Genomic DNA, 21,955 nt, shown 5'->3' on the forward strand with positions numbered 1-21,955 from the left:
TCCTTCCCCCAAACGGCATCAACCCTCCTTACTGTGCTTTCACATTTGATCCCTTAAACGCTATCTAACACTTCCCCCACAGATGACATTGAAACTAATTGGCCTGTAATTTCCTATGGCATCTCTAGAACCTTTTCAGTCATTTCTATGTCAGTGACTTTCCCATCTTCAAGGGCTTCACCTGAATTTAGCGGCAAGGTGATTCAATTTAATGAAGTTTTGCATTTGGGCTCTGACAGTATAAGCCCACTGCCTTAGTTGTTTGTTTCTAGCTGTGGGGGAGGGGAGGGCGCAGGGGGGATCCACAAAGGGACTTTGGCGTTGCAACACTGAGCATCATAGTGCCTAACAGCACGGCAATCCACAAAGCCGAGTTAGGCATCCAGGCTCCCTATACGATGAATGTGGAGAGTCGGTCATCTTTGAATGCCTCCTGGAGTCAGGTGGGTTATAACTTTTATACCAGTGGTTAGAGCACTCAACTGGGATGCGAGAGACCCAGGGTCAATTCCCCCTTCTCTGCCCAAGAGGGAGAAATTATTTGAACCCTTCTCAGGAGAGTGAGCTTTGGGATATTCTGATGGGGGATGCCCTCAATCTCTCCTGCTGAAGCTGTTCCACTAGGGATAAATAATGAAACCACTGGACTACAGGTTCAGAGTAGCAGCTGTGTTAGTCTGTATCTGCAAAAAGAAAAGGAGGACTTGTGGCACCTTAGAGACTAACAAATTTATCTGAGCATAAGCTTTCTCGTGAGCTACAGCTCACTTCATCGGAGCATCCGATGAAGTGAGCTGTAGTTGACGAAAGCTTATGCTCAAATAAATTTGTTAGTCTCTAAAGTGCCACAAGTCCTCCTTTTCCTTTTACTGGACTACAGTGTCTCTCTCACCCAATGACTTCCTCTGTGTCACTGGGCCTGAGACAGAGGGAGAGAGAATGTGAATGATTCTATAGTTCAGTGCTTAGGGCACACACCCGAGAGGTGGAAGACCCTGAGTCCGCTCCCCCTACTCTTTTATGCGTTATTCACAGTGGAACATCTTCAACAAGAGAGATTGAGGACTGCCACATCAGACTATCCCATAGCTCAGTGGTAAGAGGATTCTTCTGGGAGGTGGGGAGCCCCCTGGTCAAATCCTTTCTCCCCCTCTGGCAGAGAGGGGGGGAATTGAATCTTGGTCTTTGGCATCCCAGGCAAGTGCACTAACCACAGAATTATGGGATATTCTATAGGTAGCTATCTAAATCAGTAACTTAAATCAAGCTTGACTCAGTGGTTATACACTAGACCTTGGCCTCGTCTTTGCACAGGAGTTGTACTTCTCTAACTACGTCAGTATTCCTGTATGGGGCCGGGGAAATGCTACATAGAAGGCACATTTATACCAGTATAACTGCATCCGCTCTAGGGGTTGTACTATAACTGTGTGTCAACGCTAGGAGCTAGAGGTGTGATTCCCAGCTGCCATAGGCATATTTGTGCTAGCTCTCGGTTGAGCTAGCTGCGGTAACATGGGCAATGATGGTACTGTGGTCGCCTCCCTGAGTACAAACCCACCTGAACTCCAGGGCTGTTAGCACATGTTACAGCTGCCCCTGCTACCACACCTATGCTACTGTGTTTAGCGTGAGTTTGTCTATGGGGATCGCTGCCTGAGCTCATCATGTAGACATAGCCAATATGGGTTAAAAAAAAAAATCATCACATCTCTATCCAAAATAGTTATACTGGTACAAAACCTAGGTGCAGACTAGAACAAAGCGCTATCATCTGTCCATTCCCTGGTCTGCATAAAATGAGCTTGGCAAGCTCTGGTCACTTTCTCTTAGGCAGGTCTCCATGTCACAGCTAGCGTTAGGCCCTGTCTTCACTGCTAACAAAGGTGTGTTTTTATGTTGGGGTAACTGACGCATGTGAACAATCCTGAGGTAAAAACACAGTGATTACATGTTTACTGTGAGGTAAACTAAGTGAGGTCAGCACTATCCCCTCACTCATTGTTCACCTTGCCTAATTTCCCCTATGGTAAACTTGTCATCACTGTGTTTTTACCTCAGGATTGTTCACATGCATTAGTTACCCCAACATAAAAACACACCTTTGTTAGCTGGGAAGACAAAGCCTTACTTAGCTTCCAAGAACTAACAAGGCACAGAGAAAACTATCCACTGACTAGTGCTGGTCAAAACATTTTTAAATGAAAAAAAATTTTGACCAAAAATGGCATTTCATCAAAAATGAAACATTTTGTGGAAAATTTTCATTTTAAATGAAATTCTGAATTTTTGGCCAAAAAACTTGAAAGTTTTCATCAATTTTGTTTAACCAAAACCAGTTTTTGGAGACCAAAAATTGAATGGGAAAAATGTCTTTAGTTGGGGTGGGACGTCATTAAACTATATATATATATATATATATATATATATTCATTTGAAATTTGGACAAAATTTTTAAAAAATGGAAATTTCTTGTGGAAAAATAATTGCCATTTTCCAACCAGCTCTGACTCTAAAGCCTTGAAATGGCCCCTCCAATTCAGGGTTGAGCCTATTGGCAGGCTGCAGTGGGAAGTGAGGGCTGCACTGTTCTCATAAAGTACCTTCTCCGAAGACAGAAGGCTTCAGGCTCTCAGGTCAGAACATTTAATTATTTTTTTAAAAAATAAAATAGGATTCAAATAGCTGCCACTACGTGGACACACACCTATGCAACAACCAGTTTTCTAGAAGCAGAGTCTGTTCATGCCACCTAGCTAAGGAGAAGCAACGGTGTGTTACATGCAGTATTTTTTCTTTAATTGCACCAAAGAGCTACGTTTTTCTTTCTCTTTTTGCTTTGGTCACTGTTTATTCCTGTGTTTCTTTAAGCACGGAGACTCTCCCCTTTTATGACTGGAACATTTATTATAGACCAGTGAAATCCCATCTGGAAAAGCTCTCCAACTTGCCTGTGGGTAACGTGCCCTTTCTTCTTGTCCCATGATACTTGGTTTGTCACTTGCTGTTCTATTGTCACCCCGTCTCAGAACCTGCACGTGTCAATGATAAGAGCAGCAGAAGGTGCTGAGTTGACGTTTAGTGAGAGACTGTGACAGCAGCTCTGCCAAAAAGGATTGAAAGAACACGGAAATCAATGTCAAAGCAGAGTTAGGACAAATGCTTTTATGTAAGAAGGCATGGTACCTGGTACTTGTTTGCATACATACAAAATGCAGCTAATGGCTGATGTAAGCTGATAGAAAGAACACTGTTCAGATGTTGCTGCCAGAAATGAATGCCAAAGTCTTTAACACGGTGATGAAAAAAAAAAAATTTTATCTGCAAAATCTTGGCAATTTTAGGTGCATATTCAGTTTTCTGGGAACATCAGAGATATTTCGAAGGAGCTTTCCCTTCTGGAGTTTTCTGTTCCAGTTGGTCTTTATGTGTTACTTATCTGAGTCTTGTGTGTATTAAAATAGAGATGGCCAGATAGATAATGAGTGCATGGTCTGATAAATGTAGCCCTGTTTTTCAGCTCTTGGCATCATTTGTGATCTCTGTAAATGTGTCTCTTATTTGTAGGAGTTTGGCAAACAGATTTGAGAACAACTTTCATTCTGAGTGGTGTTCGTGAACTATTCAACTTCCACTTTTTGCAATTTGTGGGGTAGGATGGCCAATGGGAGTTCGCAATCCGAGTCCCAAGATGTTGTTTCTTCTCCTTGATTGGAGGATCTAACCTTTTTAAACCTCAAGACAAAAAGTAAAAAAAATAAGTAGTGAATAATGCACCAAACCATCATCTGGAATCTGAATAATTTATTAACACTGTCTCTCTTCTTCATGCCCCATTAATCAGCCAAAGCTAATATTCATTAAATATTAGAGGTCACGGTTTTTTCAAAATTGCTCACCACCCAACAGCTCCCACTAAGAAAAATGGGTACTCCCCCTGTAGAGAGCAATGGGAACTTCTGGGTGCTGTAATCTTTTGAAAATCCATCCCTAGATAAGCAATTTCTAGTGGGAATGTCTTACTAGATGTCATTAGGAGCAGTCCCTTTTGGAGCCATTCAGCAACTCATTCAGTTCTGCCCCCTCTCTTGTCATTTGTCACTGAGTGATCTCACAATAGACTTAGCTCACATGGCTCTTGTGAAGTTCAGTTAATGTTTGTCCACAACTCTGAGCATGAAAAATTCTCCATAAATGCTAAACATTATCATAATAAAATCTATGACAGCCAATCAGGTTTCTAGGTGGAGGGTTATTACTCACTGAAAACAGTTAAAACCTGAAACTTTAGCCAGTCAAAAACCAATTTTCTGATTAGCTGAAGGGGCGGTTAGGGCGCTAGCCTGCGACTTGGAAACTTTAGTTCATTTTCTTGTTCATCTCATGTGTGACCTTGGGCAACTCACTCAGGCCCAGATCCTCCAAGGTATTTTGAAGCCTAGCTCCCACTGGAATAACCCAAGTGCTGTGTTCAAACCTTGTGTGGTAAACAAGAGAAGAGTAACACTGGACTTTTTTGGGGGATAGGGGAGGGGAACTGCCTGCAGGCTGACAAGGACAGCCAGGTCTCCGAGTGGCTAGTATGAAATCAATAGGAGCCTGAATACCTTGGAGGATCTGGGCCTGAATCTCACTGTATTTCAGCTCCCACACTGTACAATGGGGATAGTACTACTTATTTACCTCACAGGCGCGTGGTGAAGATAAACATATTAAAGTTTGTGGCGTTCTCAGATACTGTGGTACTGAGGGTCATCAAAGGGCCCTACATAGGACTTTATTAATAAACACTTCTTTCCAAAAATTTTATTTGAATAGCTGCACTGCTCTTCTTCCAACTGGCTACAGTCGGGGTCATTTCCTAAAGTGGACCAGGGTCAGACCTGCAGCATGTGTAAGTCGACACGGCTCCACTGAAATCAGTTGGTGCAAATCAAGGTAGTTCCTTTGAAATCGAGGGAACTCGATTTACACCAGCTAAGAATCTGGATCCTAGTCTCTACAGCCAGTCCATAACGCTACAGTGAGCCACCATACACTGTAGCTGCAGCAGCGTGAATCAGAGCAGAGGATTACATCTACATCAGTCATCTGGCCTAATAAAAATGAAATCATTGTGAGGGAACATTATCGCTGGATCAATGTCTGGTTTTTTGCCTCAGCAGGGGACCTGTGGCAACAGCCTATTCCATGCAATTCAAATTAAGAGATAAAATGTCATTCTGCTCTTTGTGTGTTAGAATAATTTTTTTTAAGTATTGGTGCATTTAAAAAAAAGGTTCAATTATCCTATCATTGCAGACATTACTGCCTGGTGGTTTCCCTTGACATCCATTACATCCATTATGTTTTTGACTATCAATTATCCAGTGGTAGATCCTAATGAAGGGGTCTGTTCCTTAAGTAACTGACAGACTTTATTGCTGAGAGTATTTCAGTAAATTAGAAATCAGCAACACAAGCTGCCATTGCAAAGCTTTTGTTTTAACAGTGTGAGCTGTTTTACATATCTCACTTTCCTCCTTTTCATTAGGCATTCGTAGAGCCAAGCTTGTTCTAGGGAAGTGGGCATTAAAGAGGGTGATTATAATGGACATGAGCAGAGTGCAGGGAGCCCAAGGGAAAGTCAATATGCAGCTGCAAAGAGGGAGTCCTTTACCTCTGTGCAAAGAGCTTCTTGTCTCAGAGTTGTTCAGACACTGATTTGCTTCCTTCTATTACACAGTTAAGCTTCTGATCAAATATGTCCACACCTGGATGCTTAAAAGTTAGTCAACTAGTTCTATATTTAGGCCCCTAAATAAAGGGTTTACAGAGCTGCTGAGCACCTGTCAGAAGGAGACATGGGATCTTAGGGCATTTGAAAATCAAGCAGCATGTGTAGGGGCTTAAATATGGATTCAGGTGCCTAAGTTTAGTCACTGGGGTGTGAAAGTGCCTCTCTGTCTCTGTTTTTCCATTATACCAGACTGTAAACAGATGGGAAGGGCATGTGGCTTGGGTTAAAATTCACATTGTGCTACTGTGATTTCAAGACATGTTTTCTTGACTATTATTTAGTGGCTCCATGGAGCTTGGCACAGAACATTACCATCTGTAAGACATACCACATGGGCATGGCAACCTACAGAAGACACAGATCCTTAAAAAGAAAAGGAGTACTTGTGGCACCTTAGAGACTAACCAATTTATTTGAGCATGCTCAAATAAATTGGTTAGTCTCTAAGGTGCCACAAGTACTCCTTTTCTTTTTGCGAATACAGACTAACACGGCTGTTACTCTGAAACAGATCCTTAAAGTTATTTAGACACTTAACTTCCATTAAAATGGATAGGAATTAAGGGCCTACATATCTTTGAGGATCTGGGCCTTGGTCTCTTGTCCTGAGCTGCTCTCTGGGTACACATGTGTTTTTATTTTTATTTTTACATATCTGGTTCATAAACACATAAAAACAAAGAATCACATCGCCAGACTCAAGCAAAGTATCTTTGCATCTTGTTCAGGTAGCTCCTTTCTTTGCAGAAAGCTCACGCTGCTCCCCAATCAAATGGAGAATGAGCGCCACCTTATGGAAAGCACAAGGAGTTTCTCTCCATTTAAAGATTTGTGCTGGTTCCTTCCTGGGGCCTGATTCTCCACTCCCTTGCTGCTTGTGCAGTCGTTTACACCTGTGTAAAGCACTGCGAGGCAATGGAGAATCAGGGTGATAAGGTGTTTGTTCTGTGATGAAGGAAGAATGGAGTCAAATGAAATCTGTAGCTTTCTTGCTGTATCAATAAATACCTTGTTAGTAGATCACAGGGAGGCAGTGGCTACTTGTCCTGCCAAACTCCAAAGGGTTTCGAAAGTAAAGTCAGACTGGAATAGAGGACAGGAAAATCAGGGAAGCAAGTGCTGAGGAGGAATGAATCCTGCATTATGTGCCACTCACGGGCTTCATTCTGTAGATTTACTCCACAGAGAGAGTGAAACTGGACTAGGGAAAGGAAGCAGCATTAGGTCACTTCTGATCGCATCCCCAACTCACAGTGAAGCCCAATTCAAGCCACCGTCTCAAAACCAAATCCATGGCTCAGCGTCTGAATAGGTCAAGGGTACTGAATCATTTACTGGCGGCTAACTGACAGACACCACCTGGGAGCTTTAAACAATGTCTCCTCTGCTTTTTCTTTGAAACCCCAGCAATAATGTATCAGCATCCAAAGCACTGTCTGCAGCAGAGCCCTCTTGATGTCTGTTTCCAGTTTCTGGCATAGCCTATAAAATAAAACTCCAGGAGACGTAACAGAGGCAGAGTAGTGCCCTCGTGTGGTCATCTGTGGCTCTTTCCAGGGACTGATTTCCCGCTCTGTTTTCCTTGTTAGTGATTTGGTGTTTGAGTCCCCTCCATGTATGAATCAGTTTTGTAATTGTCCCTTCTTTCCATTTTATTTTAAAACTGTATTGACTCTCTTTACACAGCATGCTCCCACTAAGCAATTGGCACTGTAGGGACTAACTACAGGGTTCTGAGCAGTCCTGTGAAAATTATTCTTGCATTAAACATATCATCCTAGTACTCACACAATAGCTATCAAAACAACACGAGATCTACTTTCAAATACAGCGCAGTTCTGTAGTTACTGATGGTATATTCCCAAAAGTTACATAATGTCACAATAATCGACTCCCCTCCCACCGGAAAACATCTGAAAGCCCAGTTTAAACAAACTACAGACTCTACAGGGTGAATTCTCTTGAACACCAGTGATTTCCTGTAAAAGACTTTTTCCCTCTCTGTGGGGCAGGTGGAATGCTAATGTCCAGGCCTTTTGACTGGAACAGAGCTACTTACTGAACTTCTTCCATCCCTGGCTTCTCTGAGACCACTTGACCTCCTCCTTGAGAGAAGAGGAAGAAGAGAGGGGACAGTTACACCGTCCTTCTCTGCATACTTTTGACCATATGCACAATGGGTCGACTAAGCCAACATGCTTTCCTTCATATCTTATGTTCTTTAATAATACAGAACAGGCCTGTGAGAATATCTGTTGGGAGGTTAAGACAAATGGCAGTTTGGTGGGGCAGAAGGTGCAGGGACACGGCTGTGGTAGAGACTTGATGTCCTCCTGGTAATGCACTTGCGTCTTCATTCTGGGGCTGGTTTAAGAGAAATGTGTTCTCTTTCTTGGTTTGGGCCTATTAGCATGACTATATAGACTGAGAAGTTCAAAGGGACAGTGAGTGAGGCAAGCAGAGTTTGGCCTTCACTTTGTATGAATACGAGGGTGCTCAGGCTTTTCAAAATATGTTGACTGAACTTCCATTAAGAGATGGTCTTGTGGACCCCTCTGCCCCCTGCCCATTCCCCATGCAAGCTGCCACCTCCCATTAACAAACTGTTTTGGTCAATAAAGGAATAATTGGCCTATAGGGGAAGTTTATTCATCACCCTCATCAGTTAGTAGCATGTGTGTACATATGTAGGGCTTCTGTCTCTAGACAGATGGACCATTTCCTAAGGGAGGAGAGAAGTTATTAAAATGGATCCTCTGCTATTTCAGAAAATGGCTGGGAAAGGCCTTGGGGACAAATATCACTGATGATGTCTTCATGGTTAAACATCCTAAACTACCTCTTGTCCTGTTTCTTGCTTGTTTTACACTGTGTGGGCCTTATTCCCCTCCAGCGTGCATCAGGTTCACATGGATGTAACTCCATTGGTATCAGGGGAGTAACTCCTGATTTACATCAGCACAGGTTAGAAGACATTCAAGCCCTATGTATAGACCTCTTCTCTCCCTGCTCAGCTACAATTTTGGACTAGGGCATGGGCATGAAACATTTACTGGTGGTTGTGAAGAGTCCAGCAAATCATAGTAAAGAGATGGCCCAGTGCTTAGGGTGCTAGCCGGCAACGGGGTTCAGTTTGCTGCTCTGCTACAGACTTCCTGCGAGACAGTGGGCGAGATGCTTAGTCTGGCCAGGCCCCAGTTCCCCGTCAGATAAACAGAAATAACAGCACTTTCCTACCTCACAGGGGATTTTGTGTGTAAATGTATTGAAGATTTAGAAGGTGCTTAGATCCTATGGTATTGAGGGCCAATATGTACCCTGGGTAAGTAAGGACCCTTGCTCTCTTCTAGGCACCAAGTAACTCGAAAGGTTTGCTTGGGCTGAACAAGGCTTAGATGAGATTTATTTGCTGCCAATGCATTAGGATATCTCTGTGTCCTCCAATCAGGAGTCAGGAGTCACGGGCCATATGGGGAAAAATTGATACATGAATTGCAAAGTCAGCTCACATTCCAGCTAGGGTAACAAGAGTGTGTCTGAAGAAGTGGGTTTTTTACCCACAAAAGCTTATGCCCAAATAAATCTGTTAGTCTTTAAGGTGCCACCGGACTCTTCGTTGTTTTTGTGGACACAGACTAACATGGCTACCCCTCTGATAAGAGTGTGTTTATTCCCACCCCTCCCCACCCCCAGTGCTGGTCCTCTGTTGTTGGCCTACACAAACTTTCCCAGGCCCCCTGGGGAGTTACCTGCTTCTCTGGAGGGGGCTGTCTTGGACATTCAATCAAAACACTGTGCAGCAGTTTGAGAAGAGGACATCTCCATTAATACTGCTTTCACACTTCTCTCCTCAGTCGGGTTAGTGGGTGAGGTCTTTTTCTTCCCTCATTACAGACTGAGTCAAGGAATTGTTCCCACTGGTGAGAAGGCTGGACATGGAGTTAAGGCACTGGAGTTGAATGGGGGTTCAATTCCCTGGTTTGCTAGACATCCTTAACCCTTCCCATCTTTAAAAATGGTATGACCCTTGTCTTTTCAGATAGTGAACTACTCTGTTTCTTACTATGCATCTGTGCAGAAGCCAGCACAATGGGTCCTGATCTCAGCTGGAGTCTCTGGGTGCTACTTGGACAACAGATAAATAATATTAATACAGTAGTGGCTGATTGCGCCTCCTCCCCTCAAAATATGACTTCCTGGAGAAATAAAGCAAGGCTGGAAATGTTGGGGGAAAGGATTCCCTGTCATAAATTGTCCTCTTTTTCCATGTCATCTTCATTATCATCAGAATCTTAGGGCAGTGCTGGGTTGTGTATTTTCTGTATGGAGCATGAAACCAGCTGAAGGTGAAAGTAATAAACAAAGACCCTGATTTCCAAGCATGAATTGCGTGTGTACAGATCAAAACCTAGAAGTTCAGCAGTAAAACTTTAGCACTCCAACAGCTTGAGTGGGTCCTGTATTTACTGGTTGCAACTGGGAATCCCCTGAGCATGCTGTTGCACCTTTCTCTATCTCATTAGCATTACCATGGGGGATGTGTCCGAAGCTTCCAGGCTTCTTCCCCCTCTCACACCAGGCAATCCTGGTGATTGAGATGAATCAATGGCAATCCTTGGGGCTTTAGCTCCTACTTTTATAGACAGCCCCATCTTTTCTGTCCACTGCGGTCGTTTTTAGGCCCCAGCTACGGTCTCGGTTCAGGTTTGGACACAAGAGGGCGCTGTCGAGCTATTGCAGGCGCAGGGCAGTTTATGGAAAAGACCTGGCCGCTGAGACAAAGAGCTGGTGCAGGAGGAGACGAGATGTTGGGAACGCTCTGTCCACTTTGTGTGCGGCATCAGGTACAACACACTAAATCAGTGGGCCTCCTTTGTCTTTACAGAAGGGCTTTGGCTAAAGCAGATCCACACCGGGGCGGGGGAGAAATTGTGTAGATCCCTGTGTCCACTTTCATGTGAGTGTTTTACTGTAAAGACTTTTAACCTCCCCCCACGGATTTGCAAACAGGCTAATGTTTGTTTCGGGTGAAGGGGGAAATCAGAGAGGACAGATTCTCTGTGCAGTAGTGGGTCACTGGGAACAAGGAACTTGTGGGGTGCTGCACAAAGGAAATGGACCTCGGGCTCTGGGACAGACCCAGGGAGGGGAAATAAGAAGGTATCATGCCGTTTGTGGGGATTTCAACATGCACGGCCCAATCCCGGGCTATTGAATCAAGTGCCAGGTTTGCTACTGGCTTCAATCCAACCAAGCCCGAACAGCAGGGGGCTGTGTTTAGCTCGGGGCTAGAAATTCTTCTCTCTTCGCTGGCACTGGCTTGCCCTGTGATCTTGGGTAAGTCGTTTGGCCCAGCTCCTAAAGAGTATTCCGTTACCTAACTCCCACAGTCAGGCACCTAAATACCTTTTGAGGATCTGGGCCTTTGCCTCCTTCTGGATGGACCCATCTGTAAAATGGAACCAAGGCTCGGGGGCTAGGAATAAATCCGGGTCAGCCTCCGCTCCTTCTTCCTCTATGAATAATATCTGCGTGGGGGACGGCTTTAATTGACCTGCAGCGTCTAACCTGCTGGGGCAACGGACGAGCTAGGGGAGAGGAAAGGGCGTTCGTGGTTGCTCCTTGGTCCACACGGCCCCACGTCCTCAGCTGCTGTAGATGGGCTCCAGTGAGGTCCGGGCTGTGCCGGGCTTGGGAGCAGCGGAGTCAAGGCTGGGCGCCAGCCGCTAGAGCGCCCGGGTGAAATGAGGCAAGTGTAAAGGCAGAGGCCCCGCTCCCAAGACAAAACAGCGGTGACAGCCGCTTCTGATTAACTCATGGGGGTAAAGAGGATTCAGGTGGGAGGCTCGCAGGTTCTGGGCCAATCCTCCCCACGCGGGAGGCTCTAATCCTGGGGAAGCACCTGGCATGGGAGAGCGGTCTCTGGCTCTGAACCAGCTGTGGGCCCTTGGGTGGTATGGGGGGGGAAGATGCATTTTCTGCCTCCTTGGGCTGGTGGCATCTCTTCGGCATAACCACTCTGCCAGGAAGTGGGGCAACTGCACCTTCAGGGAGAAGGCTAGAGCCCCCTCTCTGCAGGACTTACTACCGGTGAGTTGGTCAAGGCCTCCGGCCTGTGTCAGAGATGGTAGGGGTGAGGAGGTCTGTTTGAGCGGGTTTGGATCAGGCGTTTTGTGAGCAGGAGCCGTGGGCCAGTGTGTGGTGCAGGGATTAAGGTGATTTCTGTATTGGGGGTCTGTTGGGGCTGCCGGAGGTTCTCCATCCTGCTGTTCGAGACCAGCAGGCCCTGATAACGCCTGACTCTTCAGCTAGTGTCAAAGGCCAGCGAAGAAGGGGGTATTTTGGTTCTCCGTTGTCCACTGAAGTGTCTTCCCGTCTGGCTTCAGATTGTAGCTGACCGGCCCTGGGGAAAACTCCAGACGTTTGTCCCAGAGCCTGTGGCGTCACCTGGGGGCATTGCCAGGACCCGCTTTCTTTGCCCTGCTGCCGCAGCTGGCTTTCAGAAAGGAACAAGAGCGAATCGGCAAAGCGAGCTCCGGGCTAGTCGGGCAACCCCTGTGCGCGTTTGGGGGCGCTGTTGTCGTGGTGTGAACGTGCTGCCTGAGACCGTGTGTGTGTGCGCGGGGGGGAGACCTGGCCTTTGCTTAACAGCAACAAGGATGTTGTCGGAGCAGTGTTGGTGGTTGCTTCAAATCCGGCCTGGCTCTGCTGGTGGGGGTCCCTTGGAGTTCTGGGAACCTGCCTAGTGGAGGGGACAGGAGCGCCCCCTGCGCTCTCCGGGCCAGCCCCGGGCAGGCAACCGGCCCCTTGCACCCCAGCTAGTGCCGCCCCCTCACTCGGCCCCTCCAGCCAGCAGCCCAGGGAATCGGGGAGCAGGGCAGGCCCGCGGGCTGGACGCCCTCTGACCGCTCTCCGCCGCGCCAACCCCAGCCTGCTGGCTGCGGCCGGGCTCCCCCGGCTCCGCTCTGGGAACGAAACCCGCCCCGTGGAGGGACCCGCAGCAGGGACGGCCCAGCGGGTCCAGCCGGACCAGAGCGCTGGCTGCCCGAGCGTGTCCACAGACCGGCGAACCCCCCTTCCCTGACACGGGCCCGTTCTGAGCTCGCACACGCGGGCCTTGCCCCGCGGTGACTCCATAGACTTGGGGGGGGCGCTTGCCCGATACTAGGTGCGACGAGATCCAGATCTGCCCAAACCCCCGTTTTGCAGCGCCTGAAGGAGGTGGGCCGGGGGGACAAAAGGCCAGTCTGCTCCCCTCTCCAGGCCTGGTCTGCTGGGGGGGGGGCAGAGAGAGAGAGATCCACGGGGGTCCGTTTGTCCTGGTGATCTCTCTCCCTTTTCCCAGACTCTATTTAGCCACGCGCCCCTCCTTGAGCACAGATTGCGCGGAGCGCAGTTGATGTGCGCGGTAATTCACAGCATCTGGGGGCGCCGTGCTAGAGGAATCCACCAAGGTCAGAGTCCACAGGGATGGAGGAGGGGGGTGGGGGGTTTGAGGCTGGGTTGGTTGGTCTTGATGCTGCTGAGTGTAGACACGTGGGCATCGCACAGGGACCGTCGCCTCTGTCTTTCCCCAGCGTCGCAGACTCCTGCTGGGGGAACAGCCCAAACAGCTCGAGAGACCACCGACCTTCCCAACGCCAAGCAGCTGGGAGACTTCCCCTTTGCTTTCCCTGCCCCGCTCCCCCTGACAGGCAGGGGGATACACCCACTCTCCCGGAGGGAAGGTGAAATTAAACAAAACAATGTAATGTAATTTGGGCGGGCGGGGGGGGGGGGGGGAGGAGAGAGACTCCTAAACCAGGCAAATAGCCTCCTGCCACTCCCCTCGTTGCGTTTCTTTACAACGGGCCCAGACCCCACCCTCCATGCGCTGGGTCCCAAGTTACACCTTTGGGGATGCCTCTGTCCCCCGTGTCTTCGTGTGCATGTCTCTCCCTCCAGGCACGTGCCTGGGGGCCAGCTCCCGTAGGGTTGGGAGTTGGCCTCGGCAAGTCGGGATTCGGTCCGCTGTGTCTTGATGATCTGAGAGACCCTGCGGCACAAAGTTAATTAACATAGAAACAACCAACCGGGGTGGCCGCGGCATTCAGCCTGGCCCACAGCCCTGCGAATTACGCATCTCGCCTTCCAAACGGCAGCGATTTACAGCCCGGTTGGACCGCGGGCCTTACTTGCCATACAACAGAGGGAGCAGCAGATGGCGCTATGCGGGGGCTCTTCTGCAGCCCCTGGAAATACAATTTTCTGCTAGGTTTTTAGACCAGCAATTTAATGAATTTTAAAAAGTAAGGGGGTATGAGGAGACTCTTTTTAAAATGCCATGACAAAGATGGTGAAAAATTAGACAAATGAGGAACTTCAGCTTTTTTTTACATTCTCACAATCATATTGATATAAATTGCATAGATACCTATATCAACACCTTTGTATGCATGATTATATATGCACCCTATATATAAACGTAATGTAACTTACATGCACATATCTAGAAATACAGAATTACTCGTTTATATATATATATATATATATATATATATATATATATATATATATATATATATATATATATATATTCTATTGTAGAATAGCCATGTTAGAGATGCATAAATACCTAGAAACTTTCTGCGTAACTAAACTGCATTCGTAACAATAATTCTTGGTTCTAAAATCTAAACTCTTTAAAATAACACCCCAAATCCTCTTATGGCTATTGCGTAGTATTCTATAACTTAAAAAAAAAGACACAGACGCACGAATTTTATTTACAAAACTAAGCAATGTGCATTTCAATATTGTTGTAAATAAACTATTAAAGCAGCAACTAAAGGAGCTGTGGTGGTTTCAAAATATTTAAATAAACTATGTAACCTCTTTAAATCGCAGCACTGCTCCTTTGAACCTGCTGCATAAAGACTTGACGTTCAACAACAAGAAGAAGAAAGGAAGAACAAAATTCTTTCGTCTGGCATTTGAAAAAAAGGAGTTTATTAGGATTATTGCAATGATTAATCCAGGAACCACGAGAGAAGCTGAACTCTTTATTCCAACCCACTTTGCCACTTGTTCTTAGATTTGGAACGTGATTCGGTTCACCCCAGAAAACGGAATTAAAGTGCTTTGGACATCTGTATTTCCCTTCCTCCCCCATTCGAAGTGGGTTACCTATATAGAATACAAGCGACGCTTTTCGGACATTAAGTCCAAGCTGAGGGCTTTGCCTCTAAAACAGAACGAAATCTTGCTCCTCTTACTCAGTGCAATCCTTGTTTCAAGTGACATTGAGCAATGCCCAGCACCGCTTCCCTGAACCTTTGGCGGGTTTCTTTCTCACTAACAGCTCTTGCAACTCCCTTTCTGTGCCCCCTCCGATCTCTCCATTCATTGCAAACGTCTCGAGGGAGGCAAAGTTACCAGCGTGGGGGTTGCAAGGACATCTAAACCCCCCATAATAATAGCAACCCTCCTGCATTGTCTTCCTGGCTCTCCCCTCCTTAGCTCCCCCTGCATTGTCCTGCCCTTTCCCTTTGTGAGCCAGGAGCCCCTAAACCTCTGCATATTCAGGAGGGGCCTGCTTCGCCCCCCTGCCACTTTTAATGTAAAGAGACAGCTGCCCTGCAAGACGCTGGAGCCCATTGTTGCTCCGATTTGTCAAAAGGCCGAGGATGCTCCATAGATCGCTCCGTGGCTGCTGTTAAGTGTAATTAGAGGGTTTGTGTCCCCCATTCTCATTAAAATGAAGCTGTGAGGCTCCTCTCTTGGCATTCACCGCGTGCCTTAATTGTATGGACATTAAATCAAGGTCCGCTGTGAACACGCAGAGAGGGGCTCGGCGGCAGCAGGGCAGGGAGAGACCAAAGCACAAGCGCGTCTTCCGCGCGGAGCGCTGCTGGTCCGCTCGGGTGCCCCCCTCTCGACAACACGCGCACACGGCTCCCCTCCGGAGCGGGAGAGAACAGGGGTTCTCTGAACCTCCGAGAGGAGAGAGACCCCCCACACACACACACACAACACACACCCTCCCCAACACGGTATAAAATATAAAAAACCGGACAATATAAAAACAAACCCTAGGGAAGAAACCCCCACCCCCGTGCAATGAACCCCCATGTCCAATGTAAAATATCTCTGCACTCTACCCGCTAGAATAAACCTCTCTACAATTACAAACCCTATAGATCCGAAGCCTGTACAGTAAACCCCTATACAAACCTCTACGCCAAACCCTATCCTATACACCGCCTACACAATCAATGAAATTGCAATGAAATCCTATATAATAGCCATATAAACCACTTATATAATGCAAACCCTCTGTACGGTATAATTTCTGGAACAGCCTATACGGTATTTAAAAGGATAAGTTCTTAACAGAGAACAGCCACTCTGGAAACTGTTGGCCACCTTCTAATAGTAAGGCAGACCTGAATTAAGCGTAACAGATCCATCATGTCAAGGGACAGGTCTATTTCTCTAGAGTTACCGGTCCAGTCAAAGTGCTGGGCGTCTTTTCCCCCCCGTCTTCTACTTTCAAATCATCATCATCCTCGTGTGTCTCTTAAGCCGCTCAAAATGCAAATGAGCTGATTTCTCTTCTTTAGAAGGGAAACCGAAATAGCTTAGAGGCGCATTGGCAATCCACAGCGGCTGATCACAATAATAGCTCCAGGCTTTGGGGTGTTTTTTTGGGGGGGGTTGTTTTTTTTTTTTTTTTTTTTTGCTTATCTGTATTAAGGATGGAAAGAGAGTGACCATGACTAAAGCGATTTCGTTGCTGGCCATCGGAGTTAAAAGCACTTTATTAATTTAGGACGATTTCTTTCTATAGATCTTGCTGCTGAATTCCCTCCATCCCCCTCCTTGTCGTCCTCCCCCCCCCAAAAAAAAACCCCTAATAATGATAAAGCCCATGAAGGACGCTTACAAAAGAGGAAGGAAGGGGAAAAAAATCCTGACGCTCTTCCAAGTTAGCAATCGAGCTGGGATGTTCTCCCACCATTGTCGCCTAAACCCCATAATTACAGCACCGGCAAGACTAGCTTTAAGCAGATTTACCCATTCCAATGGAAGCAGCCCTCTGTGGCTGAAACTCTGCCTGCTTTCTCAGATCCAGTGCGGACGCCCTCCCGTGGTTCAGCGTGTTCGTTGTGTGTATGCAGGCTAGAGATGAATAAGAAAAGCGCCTAGTCTCTCATTATCTTTTGAATTTTAGACCTTTTCTTTCTCTTTCTTTCTCTCTCTTCCTCCCCCCTGGAACAATGAAGAAAGACCTCATCGGAGTGAAAACCAGGCTCCCGCTCGGCTTGGAAAAAGCCAGATGAACTTGTACGGGTGCCCCACGCATCTTTCCATCCTCCTGCTCTTCTCCAGAGCTCTTTAAAGGGGTTATGAGGCGTCTCGCTCAATTTATCCCTTTTCTCTTGATCTTCCTAGCAGAGGGGTTTTTGGGTCTAGTCCTGGCTGTTTCAGCTGATCTCATCCAGTCTAAAGGATTAGCGCTTCTTGCCTCCGTCCAGGCTCTCAGCACATCTGCCGATTGGGTTCGGCACAAGAGGATTACATTGGGACCCAATGACGTCACCGCGAGGACATAAGTTCTCCTCCATTAACCAAATCCTCATCAGCAAGATGTCCTTGAAACTATGGGAGTAACATTCGAGAGACTCTGTTCCCAGCCCATCCCCACCTTCCTCTCAGCCTGGGTGCTGGGGCTTTCAGAAAACAGTGTTTAAGCTTTGAGTGCTTGCAGCTTGTAGCTGCATCCATGGCTGCGCTACAGGGCGAGAGAATCTAGTCCTCCTAGGGACACGCAGACGTTGTACATTGGGATCTGCACCTAAACTGTTAATCAGAGAAGCTTTATATTTTCTGTCGCGGTTGTTTGGTTTTTTTTTTAAACACAGGCAGGAGGGGGAGGGGAGGACTGTATAGCCTACACTTATATTTCCTACCTCAAAAGACATCCGCAATAATTTTCCTTAAAGCTGACATGGATGTCATTTAAAACAAAACCAAACCAAAAACCAGACTTGAGAAAATTGTAAAGGAATTATTCTCTTTCCCCTTCCAGGAAGAGAGAATGTGTTTAAAGTCACACTTTTAAAATAAACGGATTCCCTATTTACATGTGTTTTTGTTCCTTGTGACCAAGCTTCTTAAAGTTACATAATCACGGAAGTCACAGGAGCTAAGAATGGCTTAGCTTGGAAGGGAAGGAGTTCCTTATAGATCATTTCTAAATAATAAACCGAAAGAGTGGCATTGGGTTTAAAAGCCCACCAAGAGGGACAATGTAGAATTCAATGCATATAGAATTCCTGCTGCCATCAAATGCCCTTCATTTATTTCACCGAATGCTGGTTCTTCTTTAAACCATCCCCAGAAAATAGGGCTCTCTTATAAGGAAACGCTAGCTATAAATACATGGTTTTAACACATTTATTTGGTGTGTTTTGTTTTTAAGTCGTGACGGAATGCCTTCTACCTAGAAACCTCTTTCACCAGGCTACCCCCTACCCCCAGTGCCATGCCATGTTTTTAAGAGCCCGCGTCCTTTCGCTCAGGGGAGATTGCTTTTATTATTATTATTATTTTATTAAATAATTCTATATACAGATCAGAGATGAGTATTTTAGAACTGTTCTAACACGTCTTATTGTACTTTAGTCTTATCCTTAGAAAATATGGCGAACCACTTCTACATTCCCCCCCCCCCCCCGTAAGGATTTTTAGGTGGAAAGTGCAGATTTGTGGGTTATCTTCCGCTCTAATAACCTTCTGTGGCTAGCAAAACGCTGCGTTCTGTTCTTAGAATGGTTTAAGACTGTGATTTGATTTGATTCTAGCAGGATTTAGATGGACACAGACATTTTACATGCCTATGTGGGAGCTGGACTCCGATTCGGATGGAAATCATTTTTGTGCCAGTTCTGAGAGTCTCCACGTTGCCATTGCTGGGGGAGCAATTACATGGTGGGGCTGTTAGTACAGTAGAACTGTAAACTATATATATACATTTTGTTCCCACTAGATCAAGCCAATTGTTCGGGGCCTTTGTTGTTGTTTCTGATAGCGGGCCTCTGACAGGCAAACCCAGAGACACAATTGGGGGAAAAAACGATTCAAGGCAGTATAAAACAGAATCTCACGACAGAGTATCTACTAGGGGTATATAATAAAGTAGCCACCAGAAATGCTCGACAGCTATGTGAAATATCGTCTTCAAGGCTTAAGGCCCATAGTACGAACACTCGCGCACCTTCATATTGTGTGTGGGTGACTTCCTTTCTATTATATAACACACAGTGCATGGCATGTGTATTAGATCGGCGAAAATGCATTGTTTGTTACGCTGCAAGAGGAATGTTTGCTCTTGGAGCATCGTTTTTCCATCTTCTGAAGATACTTTTCCCCCTCCTGGTTCATTTCAGTTTATTATGCATCGACTTATTTATGTCCACGAGAAGCTACATGACCGCGAGTCTGTACCTGGTGGATTTAGGTTGAAAAATCTCAGGAAATGTAACCTGCGCGAGGGAGCTCTTTTCTCAAGCATTTGCCATCAACACGATGCCCAGCTTCAGCACAATTCAGAATTAATTTTCTTTCCACAACCCAATCCAGGATTTGCATTTTTGAAGAGGGGAAGGTGGTGGTGGTGTTGTGGCTTTGCCTGATCTAGGCTTATTTGATTGGATAATATTAAAGTTCTGTCTTTGTGTATTGGGGTCCAACCACCAGAATGGTTTTCCAATAGAATGACATTTCTATTTAGCTAGAACTGCCCTTTTAGTTCCCAGGTGGCATTCCAGAAATACCTGTCTCCGATGCCTACACCTTGCTGGGCTTTTAATACAGAGCAGCTAATGGCAACGGAGTGAAAACCAAGGAGATCTCCTTCCGTCTGGAAAACAATGATCATATTCTCAAACTCTCGGTCTTCCATTTTTGTTGTGCATTCCCCTTCAGCTGGGCTTGGGGTCCCACATTTATTCCTTTCCCCTCCCCGTCTCACGTTATCATAAGGAATTCGAGCACAGAGACCAGGTCTTGTTCTGCAGGGGAAAGGTGCTGAAAAGAAAGGTGAGCTCCAGTCCTCTGGTTCCATTGCCGGCTAAGGGTTCGCTGTCCATGGTGTTGAATGAAATAGGTTCTCTTCCCCCCCCCCCCCCCTTCACATCAGTCACCTCCCTGGTATTCAGAATCGGTGCCCCTTCATCCTGTCCTCCCGTCCTATTACCCCCCCCCCCCCATAATAGTGCCAGTTTGACTTAAAACGTACAATTTACCTCCAGGTGTATTTGAATAGAACAGTCAGGAATAATGGAGAATTTTTCCCCCTACTGAATAGAGATTTCTTTCCTTTCCTTCGAATCCTGATCAGCGAAATCTTATACGTACAGACTGCCTTAAAAATAAACTTTCTTAATAAGCGAAGTGACCACCCCCTGTATCTGTTCGGGTGGGGGAGGGTCGGCCTGTCATCCATGCACAGAGGGTCCCTGCTGCCTTTCTAAATGTTCCTAGCGACTCTGGAGTTGTAAGCCTGGAGGCCCCAGCATGGATGTGGTATTTTTAACCTCCTCCTAAGGCAAAGAGAGCTTCTGTTGTAACGGAGCAGTGTCAGGCTGCAAAGAGGAAAAACTTTCCTAGTTGGCATGATGGTGGCATGATTTTCCTTCGCTTTAAAATAAGCCACACCAATGGTTTAGCCCCTCTGAAGTTTGCTATTAAATCGACTCTCTCTCTCTCTCTCTCTTTCCCCCCCGCCCGCCCTTTTCAACCTCCTGTATGAGAGGCTTTAAAAGATGTGTAGGGTTTGGGGCTATTTCAGTAGCACTTCCAGCTAGACATTTTGTTTTAAGAACATCCCTTCCCTAATCTCTAATGCAGCAGTTCTGTGTTCCGGAAGAAAACAGTCAGATGACTTGCAAAGGGCCATTTTCTTTCTTTCTTTCTTTCCCTCTGTCTCTCTTTAAACATACCACCTACTGGTCCCCGAACAAAGAGATCCTAGAGACAAGAAACCTGCTATCACTTTCCAGACGTTAACTCTGCAATGCATAGCGACCATATTAAAAATATACCCCGAAATCTATAGTAGCCTCTCACAACATACGATCACCCCTAAACCGTGTGTGTGTTTTTGTATATGCATAGACATATACACGCACGCACATACACTGCAGAGAAATCAGGCGATGCCAGTGATCAGAGAAGCGCGTTGCTTTCAGAAAGGCCCCCTCTTTCCCACTTCTGCTGATTAAGTCACTAACAAGCATCTCTTTTGCCATCGGAACTTGGCCCAGGTATCGAATACAAGGTATCGACCCTCCACCCCCAGAATCGGTCGCTATGAACCGACCCACAAGTAAAACAAGAATATATTTTTAAACCAGGCCTTGTTCTGTTTCAAAAAGTAAAGGAAATAGAGGGGGGGGGGGGGTTATAAATCCCTGGCCTCTCGTTTAGGCACAAATAATCTAGCGGCATAGAAAAGCTTTCAGTAGAGACTGATCTTTTCAGTGGTTAATTTAAAAGAATAACTTAAAGCTTTCTTAGAAAGTAATCACACTTACAAAAGAGGTTTTGGATTCAGACTTCTCTACCACGTGTGTCCTCGGTCTTTTTGGTCTTCTTGGTTGCTGATCTTCCCCCCCCCCCCCCTCCAGATCTGGAATAGTAACAATAATAATAATAAAAAAAATTAACCCGCCCCCTCGAAATATACAATTCACTGATTTGCAAAGCATCTTCCTTCGTGTAAGAAAGCTGCTTGCTCTCCTCCGGGCTGCTTTCCTGGCCTCCCAGCTCCTCGAGAAAGGAGGAGGGCCTTGTGCATTACAATCGCATTCAATTCAATTCATTCTGCCGGTTTCTAACGGTCTCTGGACAGCAAATCCACACCAACAGGGGGTCAAAGTCCCCTCCTCACCCCCCCACCCCAGTCTTAAACACACACAATAGCCGTCAGCTAACGGCACCGCAGCAACTTTGAAACATTCAAGCATCTGAAGTGAAGAATGCCAGAAGCTCTCCTTTCCCCCCCTCCCTCCCTCTCTCCCTCCCGCTTGTCCCTTGATTTACAAATTTAAAATATAATCATCATAAAAAAAACCCCTCACTTTGATCCGCACGTTATTTCACACACCCAGGCAGCATTCTCACGTCAAGAAT

At 46.2% G+C, this 21,955-nt stretch overlaps 1 long non-coding RNA gene across 3 annotated transcripts; it reads right to left on the bottom strand.

The window, feature by feature from the left end:
- Positions 1 to 2,747: 2,747 nt before the first annotated feature.
- On the bottom strand, positions 2,748 to 21,437 carry LOC140896851 (uncharacterized). 3 transcript variants are annotated; one of them, XR_013634519.1, is made up of 3 exons: positions 7,839 to 8,334; positions 6,788 to 6,862; positions 2,748 to 3,735 (listed from the first exon to the last, which is right to left on the bottom strand). It is a non-coding gene; the product is annotated as an uncharacterized LOC140896851 (long non-coding RNA). The 3 variants fall into 3 exon arrangements; XR_012154621.2 differs by lacking the exon at positions 7,839 to 8,334 and adding an exon at positions 21,358 to 21,437 and having other exon boundaries at positions 2,749 to 3,735; XR_012154624.2 differs by lacking the exon at positions 7,839 to 8,334 and adding an exon at positions 16,835 to 17,581 and having other exon boundaries at positions 2,749 to 3,735.
- Between the last annotated feature and the right edge of the window lie 518 nt (positions 21,438 to 21,955).

The sequence above is a fragment of the Lepidochelys kempii genome, chromosome 13 (genome assembly GCF_965140285.1).
Source record: "Lepidochelys kempii isolate rLepKem1 chromosome 13, rLepKem1.hap1, whole genome shotgun sequence".
Classification (NCBI taxonomy): domain Eukaryota; kingdom Metazoa; phylum Chordata; order Testudines; family Cheloniidae; genus Lepidochelys; species Lepidochelys kempii.